Source organism: Medicago sativa, chromosome 3, assembly GCF_051527215.1.
Source record: "Medicago sativa cultivar Bolivia chromosome 3, Bolivia_mono, whole genome shotgun sequence".
NCBI lineage: Eukaryota > Viridiplantae > Streptophyta > Magnoliopsida > Fabales > Fabaceae > Medicago > Medicago sativa.
The window spans coordinates 16,549,741-16,573,456 of record NC_140751.1 but is presented as its reverse complement, the minus strand read 5'-3'; the positions used below and the strand labels follow the sequence as shown (position 1 = coordinate 16,573,456).

Here is a 23,716-nt window from a genome sequence, read left to right as displayed (position 1 = left end):
ATGTTTTGGGCCTTTCCAAAAACGTTGTAACTATGAAAATCATATACAATAAAACCCTGCTCTTGTTTCTCACCAATCGCCGGAACCCTAATCCACCACAAGTTTCAGTGATTAGACCGCATAATTTTTTGGAACCCTAATATCAATTTCACACCATCCAAATCTTACACAATATAAAACCATACTCTTGTTTGTTACCAATTTTTGCTTCAAGATCTCCTTCTTGCATTGCCACTCCAACAAATGAAGGTTGGTAGCAAGGGAGATGACCGAAACACTGTTTCCACTCAGTCAATGAAGAAGAAAAGAAAATACACTAAGAGGCGGAGATCGCCTACCGTCACCGGAACCCTACCCACTCTTCCCTTCGATCTGGTTGCTGAGATTTTCAGCAGGCTTCCAGTGAAGCTCCTCCTTCAACTTCAGTGCCTCGGCAAATCATGGAAATCTCTAATCTCCGATCCTAAATTCACAAAGAAGCATCTTCAATTTTCAAAGGCTTTCCATCACAACCATCACCTCATCGTTAACACCTCGGGAGTCATAGGTAAGCTAATTCTTCCCTCTGTTTTCAAGGCAGCAATGTCAACCTCTCGCATCAAGCCTACCAAACTCAGGTTCCCTGATATTTTGAACACTGTAAGTGCCCATAATTTGTGTGTTTCATCTTGCGATGGCATTCTTTGTTTCACCAGTGGATATGGTACAATTGCTGGACATTCTATTGTTTTGTGGAACCCTTCAATTAGGAGATTCAGTACGTTTCCCGCATTGGAAAATCCAGGAAAAAGAGTTCTCAATTCCATGGAATATAACTTTGGATATGGTCATTTCACTCATACTTATAAGATTGTTGCTGTTTCTATTTTTCTTGACAAAAGTAATGAAGTTCATGTTTATACTTTGGGTACAAATTCTTGGAGGAGGATCCAAGATGTACCAAGTTATGGATCCATTAGTGCACCAGGAGTATTTGCTAGAGGTACCATTAATTGGTTGGCACATGATGCTTCGAGTAGTTCTTCGCACAACATTGTTTCTCTTGATTTGGAGAAGGAGTTGTATAAAATGCTTTTGAAGCCTAATTTGGAGACAAATAGTTGGACCTTGAGGGTGTTGATGGATTGCTTGTGCATCTTTGCAAGTTTCGAGAAATTTGTGGATATTTGGATTATGAAGGAATATGATAATGAAGAGCCATGGAATAAATTGTACCGTGTTCCTTACATGCAAGATTTGGGTCTCTATCCCAATGACAATGCTTTATATATCACGGAGGATAACCAAGTACTGATGTATTATAGAAATTGGGTGCAGTTGATGTTTACTGTCTATGATTCCAAAAGTGGTACTTTTAATATGTCAGCACGTCAAGACATTAATGGTTTTTTTTAATCCACAATCTATGTTGAGAGTTTGATATCACCGTGTCCTTGATGTTGTTAGTTAGATGTTATGGTCTGTAACTTATCTTGAGATTTGATTACAACTTATGTTAACTTTTATTAATGTTATTTAGTTTATGCTTGTTCTTCTTAATGCCGATTTCATGGATCATTTTTAAATTATGGTCGATGTAATCTACAGCTATAGAAAATGCCATGTCATATTCACTTGTTCAGTTATTATTGTGGATTGAAGATAAAGTTTAGATATAATGTATGCCAACTGCTAACATGTCTTAATGTTTGCTTCAAATCTTGAATAATGCATCATTAACCAAACTGAACAATATTTTTTGTGATCAGATATATCTCACCTGTTTGATGGAGGTGAACACCAAGAATATTCACACATGTAGCTATAGTAAATAAACTTGTTTTGACATTCATCTACAGAAAGGAATTGAGCAAGTTAGATCTCTACAATAATCTTTTTACTTGTTGGCAGGCAAAGTACCCTATTTGACAAATATCGGCTAAGGTGATGTAGTGTAGCGGATTTAAACGGACCAAAATTGTTCTGTTATACTTGATTTAGTACAATATATTTTTAAATAGTAGTTTCTCGTATGATAATAATTTTCTCTAATTATTTGTTATATTGCACTACTTTTTCAGAGAACGAGTGTTTAAAGCATGGAAACAAAGCAGCTTATAAGTTATATGAGCCCTATTGAACCTGGAAACAAAGTAGTGTTGAGTTTGTATTTTATTTCATTTTACTGCCAACAATAATTTGTATTCTGATGAGCCTACTAAGACTATTTTAGTTGAATTTTTTAATCACAACTGCTACTGTTTTTTGAATCTTAAAACATACTTTATTGCCTATCAGTGGCATCGATTTCTGTTGATGTCCTTATTCTTTGGAGATTATAACCTGTACTTATTTGAGCCTAAGATTGAATATAGAAAATATTTGATGGTGTGCTGATTTGGAAATATGGGAAGTGGGTTGTAAATGCAACTATCTTACGTGTACTAATTTATTACAATTACAAGCATCTATGTGATTTGGAAATGAAAACTTGTTCAAATGTATTTGAAAATACTAGCAAATAGATGCAAGTTAATTGTGATTATTTTAGTGCAAGTTAATGATCAACCAGCTACAATCACCGTAGCCTAACAATGCCATGCATGTACTAAACAAGCATCTAAGTGAGAGTACACTTTTTGTGATCATATTCCACCATATGTTTTATCATTGAATGTGAAGATCTTACTATTTTAAGTTGGAACATTAGAGGTGCTCTCAGCCTTAGGTTCGTCAATAAGCTAGGAGCAGGACACAACAATCTGTTTGACCACAACCGCGTTCTTTATACCAAGGATAAAGAAATTCCTACAAAATAAAAACAATAGGTACCAAAGTCATGTCAACTGTCAAGTAACCATGTGAACGTGTTAGAAAGTTTTGGTCATATGAATTGACATATACTGGCATCACACAGAAACTAGAAGGAATAATGAAGGGATTATTGCAAAGATCGAGAAGGTTGAGTGGCTCAAAAGACTAGAGTGAACCATGAATAGAAGAATTCAGCTTTCTCCCTTGAAACATAAGCAAAATTAAGCTCTCTGATGTTACCAAATTCTGCAGGGATTGAACATATGTTGGCAAAGAACCAAACCACTCTTTCTGGCAAATCATGAAAAACCACTCAAGAGAATTGTCCTAGAAATCGCCGTAAGGAGACAACATTCTAAGCGTCGTTAAGTTTTTAATTGCATTTCAAACTTAGGAAGGAAGGCTTTAATTAGAAGAAGGGATAGTTCAAGTACATGTTCACTGATATATCCAAATCTACAAGCTCAGTGAGATTTCCAAGCTCTTCAATGAGCAAACCAATACAAATCCAATTTTACGTCTACTCTCTTGAAACCGAATTTGAAGCTGTAGAATTTTGTAGGCGACTTTTCGACCAAAAATGAATGCAGAAAAGAAAACACTGTTCACTAAATATTCAAAATATCTCAGCAGACTTAGAAGTTTTTAACCTGTTTTCGAAAAATAACTACCATGACGCACAAATGACATGGGCAACGATGTCGGTTCCATTTCCACTCTCACAAATGACGTTCCGTAGACAGGGCAACAACGCCGGTTCTTCAAAGTCAGTCGTAATTGTTGAAGTTTTTTAGGATAAATGTGCATTGTTATAGTTTATATATGTTGAATGTTTTATTTTAAAGCCATTTACCATGCCTACATGCAATGCATGTTGTATTTCTGTAATTATGTTGTTTTTAGATCATGACCCTCTACATTAATTCGTGGATCGGGCTTTGCCCCACATCCAAATAGGGAGTCGTTAAGCAGGAGTGACAAAGACTTCGGAGGAGTAGCAGTTTGGTAAGTCAAGCTTGAGGTCATCAGTAGGTCTCAAACCAATTCATTCCAATTTAGAGTTAAAGATCAGCTCAGGGTTCTTTTTATTTTAGTGAATACTTTTGATAGGAAATTTTCCCTCTGCGTAGGGATGTAATTGTGTCTTGTAAATTATTCCGTTGCCAAACAAAGCTCTATATAACTCTGACGTTCATTTTGAAAAGGAAACTTCACTTTATTTTTTTAATAAAAGTCTATGACTTGTGATTAAAAAGGTTTTACATTTTTCTTTCGTTAAAAAAAACAGACACAATTTTTGTTGCTGAAAAACGGGGCGTTACTGATGACATCCTGTCATTACGTAATATTAGGGACTTATTGTGACATTTTGATAGAGTTCTCATGCAATTTATACTGTTCTGGAGTGCAAAAAGCTTAAATATTGAAGTCTGTTCGAAGGAAATCGCGCCACGCCAATTTCAAGCCGTGCTGCGATTTTTGAAGCAAAATTACATCCTCCCTGTTTGAGGGAAATCGCGGCACGCCATTATACAAGACGCGGCGCGATTTTGATGGGTCAGGCCCATGACTTCTATAAATACTGCACTAATCCTGAAGAACATGGGGTTACGATTTTGGAGAGCAAAGTGCGATTTCGAGACATCGGAGACGGCTAGAAGGGCGATTTCTTCATCCTTTTACCAATTCATGTATGTTTTATTTCAATCATTGATTATGCTATTTGTAAACTCGATTATGAGTAGCTAAATCTCTTAGAGATTAGGTCCGAGATGAATCTTTGTAACCCTAATTGACACATGTTGCTGTGAAACTCTATTTTGTTTATGAATTCAATTCTAGATTATTCAATTCAATTGTTCTTAATGCTTTTTATATCTTGATCACATATAACTTGATTTCGTGAGAATGAATGACCACTGACCATGGCTTTCAACTTAGACCTAATTGAATTGTTCTAATAAACAAGGTTAGTCTAGGAATAGATAATCGTTTGTTAGTGATAATAGGTTAACGTTCGGTAAAACCTTCAAGAATTAATAGACCACCTAAGGAATTAGGGGCTGTAGTTTAAGAAGAGGGTCCTAAATCAAGGGATTGATTAGGGCTATTTTGTTAATCATCGTAAACTAGAAGAGGGTTCATAACAAATAGGTGCAGTAGACCAATTAGGGGAACTTAGAGGATTCGACGGATCTGATCTCATCTCTCTCCATATTTTCTTAACAAATCTTTATTTTCTGTTTCTTGATTTAATTAAAATCAAACCAAATCTACTGCCTAGTGGCAAAACAAAATAAATTTTACACATCCTATTTTTATAACGCAGTTGAATTATTGAAGTTAAAAACAGTCCTCGTGGGATCAATATTTTTACTACTTCGATAGTATTTGGTGCACTTGCCAAACCTCTATCAAGTTTTTGGCGCCGTTGCCGGGGACTGTTGAATAATTTCAACAAGGCAATTACGTTATAATTTAGGGTTTTTGCAATTTAATTTTCTGTTTTTAATTTTTATTTTTCTGTTTTCATATTCACTTGATTACTTTGCGTTGTGCAGTGCTACTAAGGTATTTTGCTGTTTATGCGAGGTAAACAGAGCTCAGACGACCTAGATTACGATCCGGAAATTGAAAGGACTGCTAGAGCACTTCGGAAAGCTGTCTGGTCGCAAAGGTTAGCTCAGTCTGTTCCACCGGGTGTTCGGGAACAAATACCGGAGTCACTCTCAACTAAATCTGAAACATCTGCTTCTCCTAAATCTGTTATCATTGGAGAACCTGCACCAAGACCTAAGCTAGGAGACTACGGGTTAGCCACTCATCGCGGTCAACTGACCCACACTTTTCAACCAGCTAACCCCGTAGCTTTCGACATCAAGACAACTGTCCTCAACGGTTTGAGGGACAAGCAATTCGATGGGACTGAAGCTATGAGTCCTCATGAACACTTGAGCCGCTTTGCTGAAACTTGTGAGTTTTGTGTGCAACCAGCCACCGTGACTGAAGCACAAAAGAAGCTAAGGCTGTTTCCTTTCACTTTGACGGGAAGAGTGAAAGATTGGTTGCTAACAATACCAAACGGGACTGTCCAAACATGGGAAGAGTTAGAGCTGAAGTTCTTGGAGAAATATTTCCCTATGTCTAAGTATTGGGACAAGAAGATGGAGATCTCTAACTTCAAGCTAGGAGAAGGTGAATCATTGTATGATGCTTGGGAGCGATTTAACTTACTTCTTAAGAGATGCCCGAATCATGAGTTCACCGAGAAACAATACCTCCAAATCTTCACTGAGTGGGTAACACCAAACACTAGAATGTTCTTAGATGCTTCCGCGGGAGGTAGTTTCAAGAGCAAAACTGATCATGAAGTTCAAGCTCTAATTGAAAACATGGTTGGCAATGAGTATCGTGATCAAACTAAGAAGAAAGAAAGAGGAGTGTTTGGGGTAAGTGAGCAAACTGCTATCCTTGCTAACCAAGCAGCTATGAACAAACAAATCGAAGCTCTAACTAAGGAGTTTCAAGGCTTCACTTTGGCTCATAAGCAACAACAAGTAGTTGCAGTCAAGTGTGACTTATGTGGTGAAGAACATCCCAACGGTGAATGTGTTCCAGAAGGATCAAGTGAAGAAGCTAACTTCATGGGAGGTTATCAAAGGCAGAATCAATACTACAATTCAGGCATCAATAAGCATCCAAATCTAAGTTACTCAAATAACAATGTTTTGAACTCTCAGATGCTCACTCCTCCTCAACAACAACAAAGGAAGCCATCAGCTCTTGAGGATACTATGATGAACTTCATGAAGATGACTCAAGGCAACTTTGAAGAGATGAAGAAGAGTCAAGAAGCTGAAAGAAAGAACAATGAAGCTTCTAGGAAGATGCTTGAAACTCAACTGGGGCAATTAGCTAAGCAATTGGCTGAACAAAACAAAGGCGGATTCTCAGGTAACACTAAAGACAACCCTAAGAATGAGTCTTGTAATGCTATTGAATTGAGGAGCAAAAAGGTTTTGACACCTTTAGTTCCAAAAGCTCCAAAGAAGGTTAATGATGTAGTTGAGGTGGAGGAGAATGATGTAGTTGGAAAAAATGATGAGGGTGTAGTTGAAAAAGAAAATGATCATGGAGTAGTTGAAAACGAAAGGAAGAAAAAAATAGAGGGAGAAAAAAGTGAGAAGTTAATTGATGAAGATTCAATCTTGAGGAAGACGAAGAGTCAAATATTAAAGGATGGAGACAAACCACAGGTTATTCCATCATATGTGAAGCTTCCATACCCTCACCTTTCGAAGAAGAAAGAAAAGGATGAAGGTCAATTCAAGAAGTTCATGCAACTTTTCTCACAACTTCAGGTGAATATTCCTTTCGGCGAAGCTCTTGATCAAATGCCGTTATATGCTAAGTTCATGAAAGACTTGTTAACCAAACGAAGGAAGCCTAAGGATGATGAGAACATAGCACTTTATGAGAATTGTAGTGCTATTCTTCAAAAGAAGCTGCCATCTAAGTTGAAGGATCCTGGTGCTTTCACTATCCCTTGTTCAATTGGACCGGTAGACATTGGAAGAGCTTTATGTGACTTGGGAGCAAGTATAAACTTGATGCCTCTTTCAATGATGAAGAAGCTTAAGTGTGGGGAACCAAAACCAACAAGAATGACCATTACTTTAGCTGATCGGTCAATCTCTTATCCTTTCGGTATACTTGAAGATGTGCTAGTCAAGGTTAATGACTTGGTATTTCCGGCAGATTTTGTGATCTTAGATATGGCTGAAGATGAGGATATGCCACTCATTCTAGGAAGACCTTTCCTTGCAACTGGCCGTGCTTTGATTGACATTGAGAAAGGAGAGCTAATGTTGAGATTCCATAAGGAGCAAGTAGTGTTTAATATATTTGAGGCCATGAAGCACAAAGATGAAAATCCAAAGTGTTACCGGATTGACATTGTTGAAGAAATAGTTAAAGACGACTCTTGTGAACATCAACCAACACACCCTCTTGAACGTGCAATTGTGAATTCTATAGAAAAAGGTGAAGATGATGAAGATCTTGAAGTAAGTGATTGTGTGAAGCGACTAGCAGCAAGCAAGCAAGAGTTGGGTCCGGTAAAAATAGAAGAATTAATGGGTAAGCACTCTATGGATGATCCTATTTTGAGTGGAAAAGGAGAGAAAAATCCAGAATTAAAAGAACTCCCTTCTCACTTGAAATATGTTTTTCTCACTAAGGATGCCTCTAAACCAGTAATCATCAGCAATACCTTGACACCTTTGGAAGAAGAAAAATTCATGAGGGTGTTAAGAGACAATCAAGGAGCTTTGGGGTGGAACATTTCTGATTTAAAGGGTATTAGTCCAGCTTATTGCATGCATAAAATACACATGGAGGCTGAATACAAACCGGTGGTTCAACCTCAAAGGAGACTTAACCCAACAATGAAGGAAGTGGTGAAGAAAGAGGTGCTGAAGTTACTAGATGCAGGTATGATCTACCCTATCTCAGATAGCTCATGGGTAAGTCCAGTTCATGTGGTACCCAAGAAAGGAGGAATGACGGTGGTAGCAAATGAAAAAAATGAATTGATACCTACCCGCACCGTCACTGGTTGGAGAATGTGTATAGACTACCGGAGGTTGAATACCGCAACAAGAAAGGACCACTTTCCATTACCATTCATGGATCAAATGATTGAGAGATTGGCTGGCCAAGCCTTTTATTGCTTCTTGGATGGGTATTCAGGGTATAATCAAATTGCAGTAGCTCCGGAGGATCAAGAAAAGACTGCCTTCACTTGTCCATTTGGAGTGTTTGCTTATCGAAGGATGCCCTTTGGGCTGTGTAATGCGCCGGCAACCTTTCAAAGGTGCATGCTTTCCATCTTCTCTGATATGATAGAAAAGAACATTGAGGTATTTATGGACGACTTTTCTGTTTTTAGTAAGTCTTTTGATCAATGCTTGTTCCATTTAAATGCTGTACTTAAAAGATGCACCGAAACTAACCTTGTTTTGAATTGGGAAAAATGTCATTTTATGGTAACTGAAGGTATAGTTTTGGGGCATAAAATAAGTGCTAAAGGCATTGAGGTAGACCAAGCCAAGATAGAGGTTATAGAGAAACTTCCTCCACCCATCAATGTTAAAGGAGTGAGGAGTTTCTTGGGGCATGCCGGTTTCTATCGGCGGTTCATAAAAGACTTTTCTAAAATTTCCAAACCCCTCTGTAACCTCTTGGTCAAAGAAAATGAGTTTAATTTTGATTCTGAATGTCTAAATGCTTTTTCTTTGATTAAAAACAAGTTGGTGACTGCACCAATAATCATTGCACCCGATTGGGATTTACCTTTTGAACTTATGTGTGATGCAAGTGATTATGCTGTTGGTGCAGTCCTAGGCCAACGCAAGAACAAATTTTTTCATGCAATTTACTATGCAAGCAAGGTTTTAAATGAAAATCAAGTTAACTATTCCACAACTGAAAAGGAATTGCTTGCGGTAATCTTTGCATTGGAAAAATTTCGTTCTTATCTAATAGGCTCCAAAGTCATTGTTTTTACAGATCATGCAGCTCTCAAATATCTCTTAACGAAAGGGGATTCAAAGCCTCGACTGTTGAGGTGGATCCTATTATTGCAAGAATTTGATCTTGAAATTCGTGACAAGAAGGGAGTCGAGAACGTGGTAGCTGACCACCTCTCAAGGCTGGAGAATGATGAGGTGACAAAGAAGGAGAAGGCCATCAAGGCCGAGTTCCCCGATGAACAGCTGTTTGCTATTGGAGAAAGACCTTGGTTTGCCGACATGGCGAACTTTAAGGCCGGCAACATAGTTCCTGATGATCTGACCTACCCTCAGAGGAAAAAGTTCTTCAAAGATGCAAACCACTACTTGTGGGATGACCCGTATCTGTTTAAGGTAGGTACTGACGGTTTGATTAGACGTTGTGTTGCAGGTGAGGAAGCACATAGTATCATGTGGCACTGCCATAGCTCAGCTTATGGAGGCCACCACAGTGGAGAAAGAACAACTGCAAAAATTTTGCAAAGTGGATTCTGGTGGCCCACCCTTTTCAAAGATTGCCACGACTTTGTCACAAGATGTGACAGATGCCAAAGGACAGGTAACATATCAAAGAGGAATGAAATGCCCCTAAAAGGAATCATTGAAGTTGAACCATTTGATTGTTGGGGTATTGATTTTATGGGACCATTCCCTTCCTCTTACTCTTATCTCCATATTCTAGTCTGTGTTGATTATGTCACAAAGTGGGTTGAAGCGATACCATGTGTTGCTAATGATGCCAAAACGGTTGTCAACTTCCTTCAAAAGAATATTTTCACTAGGTTTGGAACCCCTAGAGTATTGATCAGTGATGGGGGGAAGCATTTTTGCAATAATTTTCTTGAAAATGTGCTCAAAAAGTATAACATTAAGCACAAAGTTGCAACTCCCTATCACCCACAAACTAGTGGTCAAGCAGAGGTTTCAAACCGACAGCTGAAACAGATTCTGGAGAAGACAGTTGCGTCAAATAGGAAAGATTGGTCTAGGAAATTAGATGACGCACTGTGGGCATATAGGACAGCCTTTAAGACCTATCTTGGGTTCTCACCCTATCAGTTAGTCTATGGAAAGGCATGTCATCTTCCAGTCGAGCTAGAACATAAAGCTTATTGGGCCATTAAGGCCTTAAATTTTGATCAAATAGCCGCTGGTAAGAAAAGAATTTTGAAACTTAATGAACTTGAGGAGATGAGGCTTAGAGCGTATGAAAATACGCTCATCTATAAAGCCAGGACAAAAAGGTATCATGACAAAAACTTAGTGTCTAGGGATATTAACTGTGGACAACTAGTTTTGTTGTATAATTCCAGGTTGAAGTTGTTTCCTGGAAAGCTCAAGTCAAAATGGTCTGGACCATTCTTGGTCAAAAGTGTGTCACCATATGGAGCTGTTGAACTAGTGACACCTGAAGGAGATCGAAGTTTCAAAGTAAATGGACAAAGAGTTAAACCATACCTAGGTGTGTTTTATCTTGGTTTTCGGGTGTCAAACATTGATTATGTTTGAACCTTTTAAACCGGTGATATCTTATTTTTTCTTGGGAAGGGAAAAAGTAAGCAAAACCCTTGAGAATCGAGGTCCGGGAGTTGTTTTCGCTACGGGAAGGTGTTAGGCACCCATAACGACTATAGTAACCTATAGGAACCGTCTTTAATTTCTACGCGCGCGCTTTTATTTTTAAATGCTATTTGAAAATGTTATTTACACCTAAAATTTGCTAAGTGAAGAATTGGAGGGAGAAGAAAGTGTTTGAATTTTTATTTTAGTTGAATTGAAGGAATTTTGTTCCTTGCCTACGTACCCGTTTAAGGGATCAAATCCACCGTAGTTCTCTCTCAAAAAATGTTTTTGTTTTTGTTGGTTGATTTTAAGTTTGAAAATGGATTTTGAAGAATAGAAAGAGGCCTCAAGGGCATGAGATTAGGAAATAGTGAGGTTGAATTAGTGAATTGCAAAATATGGTCAAAGTTTGATTATTTTCATTGAAATTTGATTAAGAAAATGGAAAAGAAAAATACAATGGGATATTGGATCCCAAGGTTTATTCGGAAAAGGTTTGAGTGAAGTTGTTCACATTTGTTTGGAAAATTGGTTTTTTCTAAGTATAAACCCTAGGCATACATCTAAACATACAATCCTAAACATACATCTAAACATGCATATTCTAGCTATATAGTGATGTGTGTGCATGTGTCAGTGCTTGTGTCGGTGTACATCATTAGAGTCCATTGTCCTTTACATCATACCCTAAATACATTCTATGGCCTCTTTGCCAAGAAATTAAAATTGCATGAAGGTAAAATATTACAAAACCTCTAAGTATTTACATTTTAAACTTGGCATGAAATTGTAACTTAAAATGCAAGAAATTAGATGAAGAAGAAGATGAAGTGGGAATGCTTATGATGAATATGAAACATGAAATGGAAAGGTTAGTAGCATAGAGCAATATCAAAGGAAATAAAGCAAGAGAAGTACTAGGACATAAAGGATAGAAAATAAAGGCAAAAGAGTGCAAATATAGCTAAAATTTATTCATAAAATGCAAGAACCAAGTGACCTATAATTCTCACATTCTAATTACATTTTAAAAGGTTTATAATAAAGTCTTGGAATGGAAATTAAGGCTACATGATTTTCTTGGCATTTTAAAACAAACTTTGAACATACTTGCATTATTTAACTATTCAACTAACTTGCAAGCTAAGTAACTAATCAAAATTCATACTCATGCACTAATATCAAACACAAACAGTAGCTAAATCCTATGGAATCAAAAGGTATAGGTCACCAACATTCATCAAGCAATTTGGATTGAAATCAAATGAATTTTCATTTATTTTTTAGCATAAAATGTCACAAAGCATTAGGAAAATTAACCACACCATGCTCACCAATTTTTTTTATATAAAATCAACACTAGAAGGTCACATAATTGTCAAAAAACACTCATGAATTTCTTTGGAATTTTTTAAAGAGTTTTGATCACAAGAACATGTAAAATTTTCACAAGATTTAACAAATGTAATAAACTATTGAAAAAAAAATGCTACATATTTTTTTATCCAAATTCAACACATAATAACATCACAAGAAGATCAAGAAACTAGTCAAAACACATGAAAAAATACTTGGAATTTTTAGCAAATTTTTTGAGCATAAAGGTGTGCAAATAGCAAGAAACAGTGGCAAGAATAGCAAAAAAAACAAGGAAACACGCAGGAAACTAAGCCCAAACCCAAGCCCAAGGGATGAACGGATCCTGGATCCTCAGGGAGTTCAGGGACCGTTGGATTGATCCAGATGGATCAACCCTAGATCCAACGGTCAGGGGAGCGAACCAGCTGAACCAGACCGGTTCAAAGGCTTATATAAAGGCCAGGTGACCGGTCTAATTCATTTCACACTTCTCATTCTCTCTCTTCACTCGTTCTTCTCTCTTCTCTCTCTAAAACCCTAACCTAGCCGGAAACTGGGGAGGACGGCGGAGAACGGCGGAGGAAGATGAAGATTCATCGGAATCTTCATCTTCTCCGACGACCTGATGCTACTTTTTCAAACTTTTTACACAGAAACGTTCGTCTTCCTCCCCTGTTTACGGATCCACGGTTATTTTTATGAAATTATGATGAAAACGAAGTAGATCGGACTTTGAACTTACGGTTTCTAGGGTTTTCAAACTTTTTCTAATCTTCTTGAAACTAAACCCCTATCTAACCTATTTTCTTCGCTGATGATGATTATAAACTTGGATTCATGAAATAAACGGTGAATCTTGAAGAATTTACATTTTAGGGTTTCGGTTTCAATTCTTTCTTGAATCTTTTCGAAGTTTTTGCTTCGATTCACCGTTTATTTATGCTTACAAGCCTTCGATGATGATTTGACATGAAAAACGAGAAGGTTTTGAGGTTTTACCTGGAGATTCGAATGAGAAGACGAAGAAAATCTTCGTGAATCTTCTTTGAGTTTCTGGTAGGTGATTTGTTGCTACGAACTGAAAAATGTACCGGTAAATTTCCTCTTCTTCTTCTCTGATTCGAATCCTTCTTCAATTCCTCTTCTTCTCCACTGTGATCGTATAAGTTCTTCGAACTTGTGCTTGAATTGCAGTGGTTTGAGTTCAGTGATGATGATTCAGCTTCGAATCTCTGAGAACTCTCACCAATTCATCGGAATTGTGTTGAATTTTGGCTTTGAGAACTTAGGGTTTGTGATTGTTCTTCTGTGTTCTTGATTGATCCTGATTTTGGATCGTAACTGAATAGAGAGAGAATGTGAAATCTGTTTGTGATGTGGCACTGAACTTTGCTGAGTTGTTTCGTTTTCTTTGGGACTGTGATGATTGGGCCTTTATATAGGTGACATGTGTTCATGATAGCCAATGTGTGCTTGCCACCTGTCTGGACTTGTAACTAATTCGGCCTCTGCTGAATTTAGGACTTGAGGGCTTTTCTGCAATTGTTGAAAATTCATGGACCAATCTGCAAATAACTAAAAAAGGACTAAAAATAAACTGGACAAAAGGACTTCATTGCAATTGACCTAAAATGGAAGTTTGACTTAGAAGGACTAAAACCTAAATTCTTAAAAGAAATAAAAAGGTGAAAAGGGACTAAAGTGCAATTTTGAAAGTTTAAAGGACTGAAATGCAATTTTTAGGAATTTAGGACTAAAAAATAAAATAAAATGAATTAAAATTGGTAATTGGAAAATAACGTAAAGTGAAACGATTAAAATTGACAAAACGGACTAAAACGAACCAATGGCCTAAATGAGGTACTTTAAAGTAACCTCTCTTTGCCGAAATTTTGTGTGAAATGACCAAAATGCCCCTGGGGCTAAAACGACTGAAAATGACTCAGATGCAAACTTAAAATGGATTTTTAACAGAGAAATGAAACAAAGGCTTATACAAGCAAAATTAAAAGACTCAGAGACAATTTTTAGGATTTAAACAGTGACTTGACACTTGAGATGACCAAAATGCCCCTAGGGGCAAAACTGACTCAAAATGGCTTCAAATGCAATTTTAAAAATGGATTTTGACATAGAATGATACAGAGACTTATTCACACTACTTGAAAGGACTTCAAACAAAATTTTGAAAGACTGAGAGACACTTGACATAGGAAATGACTAAAATGCCCCTGCATGTGAATTTTGCAAATAAAATTGAAATAAAATGCAGAGAAAGATGCAACTGATCAGAGATAGTTCAAATAGCTTGTAATGCAAGAAAAGAAGAATTGGACTAGTATTTTTAGGTCCAAAATTAGGGTATAACAGCTGCCCCTATTTATGTTTCTTTGTCCGGAGAGTCAAGAGACGAAGTCTTAGAGTTGACGGGACGAAGATACTTAAATATTAACATTTGCACTGTTTTTGGACATAAAAATACGCTTTCAGATTTTCTGAAACATGAGTGTTATGCAACACTTTGATTATGAATGCATGACAAACGACTGGAGTCTATGGAACCTGTCATGTTACTGGGGATTCAGGTAGACACTGACAGGGTAGACAAACCAGGGATAGAAAATAAGGTACAAGCTGCTCTTTGGGTCGAACTAGTCACTTGACCAAGGAATACAAAACAAGAGATAGGTGCAAGCTGTTCTTGGGATTGAACTTGGCGCTTGACCGGAAACATAGACAAGAGAGAGGTGCAAGCTGTTCTTGGGATTGAACTTGGCACTTGACCGGAAACATAGACATATAGGCAGATACAAGCGGTTCTTTGGATCGAACTTGACACTTGGTTGAAGATACAAACAGATAGGCAGACACAAACTGTTCTTTGGATTGAACTGGCTGTTTGGTTGGAGCTATAGACAAAAGGGTTGATACAAGCTGTTTCTTTGGATCGAACTTGCTTGTTGGGTTATCACCACATCATGTGGGAGAGTGCAGACTGTTCTCTTAGATCGAACTTGTCGTTTGACTGATAACAAAGCGTAAGCTAAGTACAAACTGTTCTTCAGATTGAACTTGCCGTCTGACTGATAACAAAGCATGAGCTGGGTACAAACTGTTCTTCAAATCGAACTTGCCGTTTGACCAATAACAAAGCATAAGCTGGGTACAAACTGTTCTATCGAACTTGCCGTTTGTCCGGAAGCACAGGTATACAAGCAGGTACAAGTGGTTCTTTTTTGGATCGAACCTGGCACTTGACCAGTAAAAAAAAAGATACAAATTGAAAGTCTGGTTTAACAAGATACCAATTGAGGGTAAATTGTCATTGACTTAATTTGAAAGTAGACATGACCATTTTTGTTGGCCCAAGAGTAAATTGACATTGATTTGAATTGAGAATTGACATCGACATTGACATTGACATTGACATTGACATTGGCTTGGCAATTGAAATTGACATTGACATTGACATTGACATTGGCATTGGATATTTGACATTGACATTTGACATTGACATTGACATTGACATTTGACATTTGACATTGGATATTTGACATTGACATTTGACATTGGCTTGGAAATTGAAATTGACATTGGAATTGGAATTGAAATTGGAAATTGACATTGGAATTGGATTGAATTTGGAATTTGACATTGGAATTGGATTGAAATTGGAATTTGACATTGGAATTGGAATTGGAGGTTGACATTGAAATTGGAATTGGAGATTGACATTGAAATTGGAATTGGAGATTGACATTGAAATTGGAATTGGAGATTGGCATTGGAATTGGAATTGGAGATTGACATTGACATTGTCATTGGATGTCAACATTGGAATTGTCATTGAATGTTGATATTGACATTGTTATTGAGGTTGAGATTGCTTTGAATTTGACAATTGAAATTGAGTTGAATTTGACAGTTTGACATTGAAATTGACATTGGAATTGACATTGGAGATTGGAAATTGCTTCGAATTTGACAGTTGACATGATTGGAATTGAAGTTGGAGAGTGGAAACTTGCATTGAATTTGGCAGTTGAAAGTTGGATATGCAACATGTATGTATGGTATAGCAAGATTATTGGATGTATGAGCACATAAAATGCATGATTATGCATGTATGAATGCTTGAAATGCATGATTGATTGGCAGTTTGACGAAGAAGTTTCACAAAGGCAGACGAAACATTGGAAGATTGGGCACGTAGTGGCTCGTGCTGCAACATATTCACAGGGGAAAAAACTCTTTTGGAGAGACCGTCGTCGGGAGACGTATCGAAACCATGGCTGAGGGCAATAAAACTTGTAAAGGAGGGACCCTTGGAAAGTCCTTGGATACAGGTCGCCGTTGCTAGGCGTGTCAGTGCTGGGTAAATATTGGATGTTCGCATCTGTGGTCAATGCTTTTTTAATATTCCATTCTTTCATTTTTCATTTTCAAACCCCACTTTTGCCTGAACCGCCCTTTCGGGTTTTCGATTCACCGGGGAATAGGTTCTTTGCATTGCCCCATTTTTGCCTGAATTGCCTTCATAGGTTGTCAATCAGCGGGGTGCTCATTTTTGCCTAAGCCGCCCTTTCGGGTTTTCAACTTAGCGAGCTCTTTATTTGTATTCTTTTCATTTTTCATTTTCATTCTGTTTTTTCATTCTTGCCATTGACCACAGATCATCCTGGGGAGTAACCTGCTTGCAACATGTATTGAAATAGACATTGACATTCATTCATTCATGCATGTTTCATTGAAATGTACTTTATTGCTCAGGTTTGCTTTCAAAATAGACAGAAAAAGATTTTTCAATTTTCAAAAATGTTTGTTTCAGACATTAACATTATCAAAATAGACAGAAAATGTTTTGCATATAGCATTGAAAGTAGAAAGAAAAATAGAGTTTCAAACAATAGAAAGGCTCAAATTGATGTAGAAGAGTGAAAGTCAGCCAAAGGCATGGCTTCACGGATTTACAAAGCTTGGAAAATGGTAATTTTATTGGTTGGTGATACATTGAACACGATGACCGCTACATTTCATAGAAATTTTGAATTCGCAAGTACAGAAGCCTCTGATGAAGATGACCATTGACAGTTGCAGATGCCCCAAAGGGTGATGGTGATTTGCCAGATATAGTTACTCGTCTTTTATTGTCAACCTCATTTTTGCATGAACCGCCCTTTCGGGTTTTCGGCTCATCGAGGCGATCATTCTTGCCTGAGTTGCGTACAATCTCAGCGAGCTTCTTCATATTCATTTTTTTTTGTCCCTAATTTTGCCTGGATCGCCCTTTCGGGTTTTCGATCCACCGGGAAGCGCATTTTTGCCTAGGCCGCCCTTTCGGGTTTTCGACCTACCACGCTGTTCTTTTCTTTTTAGACAAAGTATTTCTTGACTATATCGGCATTAACAGGATTTGGAAGCTCAACACCATCCATGTGTGTGAGAATCAAAGCACCACCAGAGAAGGCCTTCTTGACAACATAAGGACCTTCATAGTTAGGTGTCCACTTGCCCCTTGGGTCGGGTTGCTGACTTATCCTTCGTTTCAATACAAGTTCGCCTTCCTTGAATTCTCGAGGTCGGACTTTCTTGTCAAAAGCATTCTTCATTCGCACTTGATACAACTGTCCATGAGCCATAGCATCCATACGTTTCTCTTCAATCAGATTCAATTGATCATAACGACTTTGACACCATTCAGCCTCAGTTAATTTTGCTTCCATGATTACTCGAAGAGATGGAATCTCCACTTCCAGAGGGAGAACTGCTTCCATACCATATACAAGAGAGAAAGGAGTTGCCCCGGTTGAACTGCGCACTGTAGTACGGTAACCATGCAGGGCAAAAGGTAGCATTTCATGCCAGTCTTTGTAAGTAGTGACCATCTTCTGAACAATCTTCTTGATGTTCTTGTTAGCGGCCTCAACTGCACCATTCATCTGAGGTCTATAAGGAGAAGAGTTGTGATGTTCAATTTTGAATTCTTCACATAAAGCTTGCATCATACTATTGTTCAGATTGGAACCATTGTCAGTGATAATTTTGTTGGGAACACCATATCGACAGATGATGTTATTCTTGATAAACTTGACAACCACTTGTTTGGTCACATTGGCATAGGAGGCAGCTTCAACCCACTTGGTGAAGTAGTCAATTGCCACTAGAATGAAACGATGTCCATTGGAAGCCTTTGGTTCAATTCTTCCGATCATGTCAATGCCCCACATAGAGAAAGGCCATGGGGAAGATATAACATTGAGAGCGTGTGGAGGCACATGAATCTTGTCAGCATAAACTTGACATTTGTGGCATCTTTTGGCATGTTTGTGGCAGTCACGTTCCATAGTTATCCAGTAATAGCCGGCTCTTAACAACTTTCTTGACATGGTGTGGCCCGAAGCATGGGTCCCAAAGGTACCGTCATGTACATCATGCATCAATTTCTCAGCTTCTTGTTTGTCAACACACCTCAACAGGACCATGTCGTAGTTCCTCTTGTATAGGATTTCCCCGTCCAGAAGGAATCTGCTAGCCCATCGTCTCAAGGTCTTTTTATCTCTGTTGGAAGCACCAGGTGGATATTCACGATTCTGCAAGAATTGCTTGATGTTGTAATACCAAGGCTTTTTGTCATTCACATCTTCATTAGCTTGATCTGGCATATTTTCAATAGTAAACACATGAGCGGGTCTATCAAGACGCTGCACCTTGATCACAGGCACATCATTCCAGTGATTCACACGAAACATGGAAGACAAAGTAGCGAGAGCATCAACCATCTGGTTTTCATCCCGAGGGATATGATGCAGCTCAACCTTTGTAAAGTACGTCAACAGACGTCTTGCATAATCACGGTACGGGATCAGCTTCTCATGATGAGTCTCCCATTCACCCTTTATCTGATTAATAACAAGTGCAGAATCTCCATAGATGTCAAGGTGTTTGATTCTCAGGTCAAGGGCTTCTTCAATGCCCAAGATGCATGCTTCATATTCAGCTATGTTGTTTGTGCAGTCAAAGGTTATTCGAGCGGTGAAAGGAATGTGGTGCTCCTGCGGAGTCACAATGATAGCTCCAATTCCTTTACCGTAAGCATTAACAGCACCATCAAACACCAATCCCCATTTGCTGTTGGGGTCCGGCCCTTCATTGATCAGTGGTTCTTCACAGTCTTTTGCTTTCAGATACATAATCTCTTCATCAGGGAAATCAAACTTAATTGGCTGGTAATCATCAAGAGGTTGACAAGCAAGATGCTCAGCAAGGACGCTTCCTTTGATTGCTTTCTGAGCTTTGTACACAATATCATATTCAGACAACAACATTTGCCAACGTGCAATCTTTCCAGTAACAGCAGGCTTTTCATAGATGTACTTGATTGGATCCATTCGGGATATCAACCAAGTGGTATGATTCACCATATAATGACGCAGGCGTTTGGCAGCCCAAGCTAAAGCACAACAAGTCTTTTCAAGCATCGTATACCGAGTCTCACAGTCGGTGAACTTCTTGCTCAGATAGTAGATAGCATGCTCTTTCTTACCAGTCTCATCTTGCTGACCGAGAACACATCCCACTGAATCATCTAACACTGACAGATACATAATCAAAGGCCTTCCTTCCACTGGTGGGACAAGGATAGGTGGTTCCAACAGGTATTCTTTAATGCTATCAAAAGCTTCCTGACATTCATCATTCCATACAACAGGCTGATTCTTTCTGAGCAATTTGAAAATTGGACCACAAGTAGTAGTCATGTGAGATATGAATCTTGAAATGTAATTCAGACGTCCGAGGAAACCTCTGACTTGCTTCTCAGTTTGAGGGGCCGGCATTTCTCTGATGGCTCGGACTTTGTCAGGATCAACTTCAATGCCTCTCTGGCTGACAATGAAGCCTAGCAACCTTCCAGATCGTACACCGAATGTGCACTTGTTAGGATTCAACCGCAGCTTGTACTTTCTCAGTCTTTCAAACATCTTTTTCAGATACACAACATGTTGCTCTTCATCACTTGACTTCACAATCATATCATCCACATATACTTCAATCTCTTTGTGAATCATATCATGAAACAGAGTGGTCATACCCCTTTGATAGGTAGCACCAGCATTTATCAAGCCGAATGGCATCACTTTATAACAGAATGTTCCCCACGGAGTAATGAAGGACGTCTTTTCTCTATCTTCAGGTGACATTCGTATCTGGTTATAGCCAGAGAAACCATCCATGAAGGAGAATATTTTGGATTGAGCAGTACTGTCAACAAGCACATCAATATGAGGCAATGGGAAGTTATCTTTTGGACTAGCTTTATTCAGATCTCTGTAATCCACGCACATTCGAACTTTCCCATCTTTCTTTGGTACTGGTACAATGTTGGCAATCCACTCAGGGTATTCAGCTGTCATGAGGAAACCCGCATCAATTTGCTTCTGCACCTCAGCCTTGATCTTAAGAGCCATGTCTGGACGAGACCTTCTCAATTTCTGTTTGACAGGAGGACATTCAGGTCTTGTCGGTATCCGATGTTCCACAATCTTGGGATCTAGACCCGGCATATCTTCATAGGACCATGCAAAGACATCTGGATAATCATGGAGAAGCTGAATGATTTTCTTTTTCACCTCTGGCTCAAGTGCAGCACCAATCTTGATCTCTCGCTTATTCTCTTCAGTACCCAGGTTGATGAGTTCAATCTCTTCCTGGTGAGGCTGAATGGCTCTTCTTTCTTGCTCAAGCAGTCGAGTGATCTCATACGGTATCTCTTCATCATTATCATCCTCATCTTCCGCTTCATATACAGGGAATTCAAAATTTGGAGGAACCATAGGGTCACTGTGTTCAATGGGTTTATTATGGTTCAATCTGCATAATATGATTGGGATGATTTTAGAAAAAGTTTTTCATGCAGATTTTTGAAATTAATAAGAAAATAACAAATGTTTTGGTTTTTTCTGGCATTACCATTATTTCCAAGAAAAAAGGCACTAAAAAAAGTAAAAACAAAGAGTCGTGAGAAAAACGACAACTTTTATTGACAACGGCAATGCCGAAACAAACACGCCCTTACAAAGATATCACTTTCGCCTTGGGCAGAGCGAAAGGATTGTTATTTTGAAAACAAGAAACATGAGCAACAAAACACATTACATGGAAGCATGCATGACTAAAGGAACATCAATGGCTTCCCAATTTCTCACAGTGCCTCCTGGTATAACAAATGCAGGCACGTGGCTTCCTTCAGCAGCATCTTCAGTAATAGCATTGATGAACCCAGCACTGTAGAAGGTTCCCTTTGAAACAGCAGATGTCGGGGAGAATCCAAGGCCCTCTTTACGCTTGTTTTCCAGAATCTGAATCACTTTGCCCCAGCCAGCAGCTTGCCTTGCTTGAACAGCCTTCTGGGCGTCTTTCAGTGAGGCCATGCTAGTACCAGCCCTCCGGGGTTCTGCACCCTCAGCAGTCAAGCCAATCACACATACATCACTGGTAATCAAGTGCTTGTCATCCATCAGGCTCTGGATATCACCTTGCACCACACAACAGCCCATAGGATTCTGAAGACATTCGGAACAAGAAGCATGATCATGTTTGAATAAAGAAGCCTGGCAGAGCTTGATATGTAGAGGTACCAAGGGAGTAACGACATTGCGGACATCCAACATGGGATCCTCTTGAGGAACGGGAATCCTTTCAAAGGCCTCAATCATATTAACAGCAGCATGGTTCGGAAGCGGATTATCAAGGACATGAGGAACACTGTTCTCAAAAGTCAACCGTCCCTTTTCTATCAGATCCTTCACAATATATTTCAGAGCAAAACAACCTTCAACATCATGGCCTTGAGCACCCTGATGGAATTCACATGTTAGGTCCTGACGGAACCTGGGAGGCAATGGATTAGGTGGAGGCTTGCCTGGTCTAGTGACACAGTGTCCCTTGGCCAGTAGAGTTGGGAGCAGTTCACCATACGACATTGGTATTGGTGGAAAAGAAGGCTTGGGTCGGGGACCCTGTTGTTGCTGTCGTTGCTGTTGAATAGGAGGTTGTTGTTGTGCTGGCTGAGGAATAGCATTGACGGGCATTGGTGGTTGACCCGGTGGCAGAGGGTATTGCTGGTAGAATGGTGGGAAGAACGGATGCTGGGAGTATTGCATGTAGTGATAAGGCAGAGGTAGTTGCATGGCTGCTGCAGACGGGTTACCAGACACCATCCCTACGTCAGATTCTTTCCTCTTGTGATGTCCGTTACCGTACTTCTTTGGTGCACTGTTTGAAGATTCACCTTTTTCTAGGACAATAATACCATCTCGGACGGCCTCCTCTAGACGCGTTCCCATTGTAACCATATCAGAGAAGTTGTTTGGGGCAGAGACTATCATTCTCTCCTTATATTCCTTCTTCAGGGTCTTCAGGAATGTCTGTGTTAACTCTTCCTCATCAAGTCGAGGAGAGACACGGGCAGCTGCCCCTCTCCACCTTTGAGCATATTCACGGAATGTTTCATCTGATTTCTGAGATAGGGCTTTGAGAGAGTCCCTGTTTGGCCTCAGACGGGTGTTGAACTCATATTGACCTTCAAAAGCAGCAGCGAGTTCCTCAAAGGTATGAATGTTATCTTTGCTCAGACTAGTGTACCAATCTGCTGCATCATCTGTCAAGCTACTCTGAAAGCAGTGGATCATCAGTGCATCATTGTCGGCGTAGTTAGCCATCTTTCGGACATACCGGATAACATGGTTATGTGGGCAAGAAGTCCCATTGTACTTGTCAAATTCTGGCTCTTTGAATTTCTTAGGAACCTCAAATCGGGATACCAAGCATAGATCGCGAGCTTTAGTAGGAGCACCATTGTTTCCCCGGCTAGCCTTGACCTCACGGAGTTCTCGAGCCAACTCCCTCAACTGTTTCTTCATAGCTTCCATTGCGGGATCTTGTCCACGCGGAGTGTCAACATCAATTACCTGTTGCACAGTGTGTACAATAGGATCGGTAACAACAGTAGTTACTTGAGGCATAGCAGTAGACACAGGAATCTGTCCTTGACCAGCAAAACCAGAGACACCAGCAGCAGTATTAGGAGAATAGTAAGCTGAGAGGCCATAAGGACGGCCGTTGGGCATAACAAAACGAGCATCAGTAGCCACAGTAGACAGTGGGATAGAGGGAATCACCTCAGCAGTAACTGGAACAGAAGTGGCTGGTTGTTCCTGTGCAGCCATCATAGCGGACATAGCATCATGAGCCTTGGCCAAGTCTTCTTTCATAGCAGCCAATTCGGCACGGAGCTGAGCATTTTCTTCTTCAAAGTTAGCCATCATCCTTCTCTTATGAAATCTTGTTTGGTGAATTCTATCTGGTTGGTAGACTTTGCGAACACGAGCCACTTTTCAGACTGCGGCGGACAAAACCAGGAGGCAATGAGC

The 23,716-nt window shown here is 39.2% G+C and overlaps 1 pseudogene; it reads left to right on the top strand.

Moving 5' to 3' along the window:
- The first annotated feature begins 243 nt into the window (after nucleotides 1-243).
- Nucleotides 244-1,437, top strand: LOC146936146 (F-box/kelch-repeat protein At3g23880-like; annotated as a pseudogene).
- The last annotated feature ends 22,279 nt before the right edge of the window (nucleotides 1,438-23,716 follow it).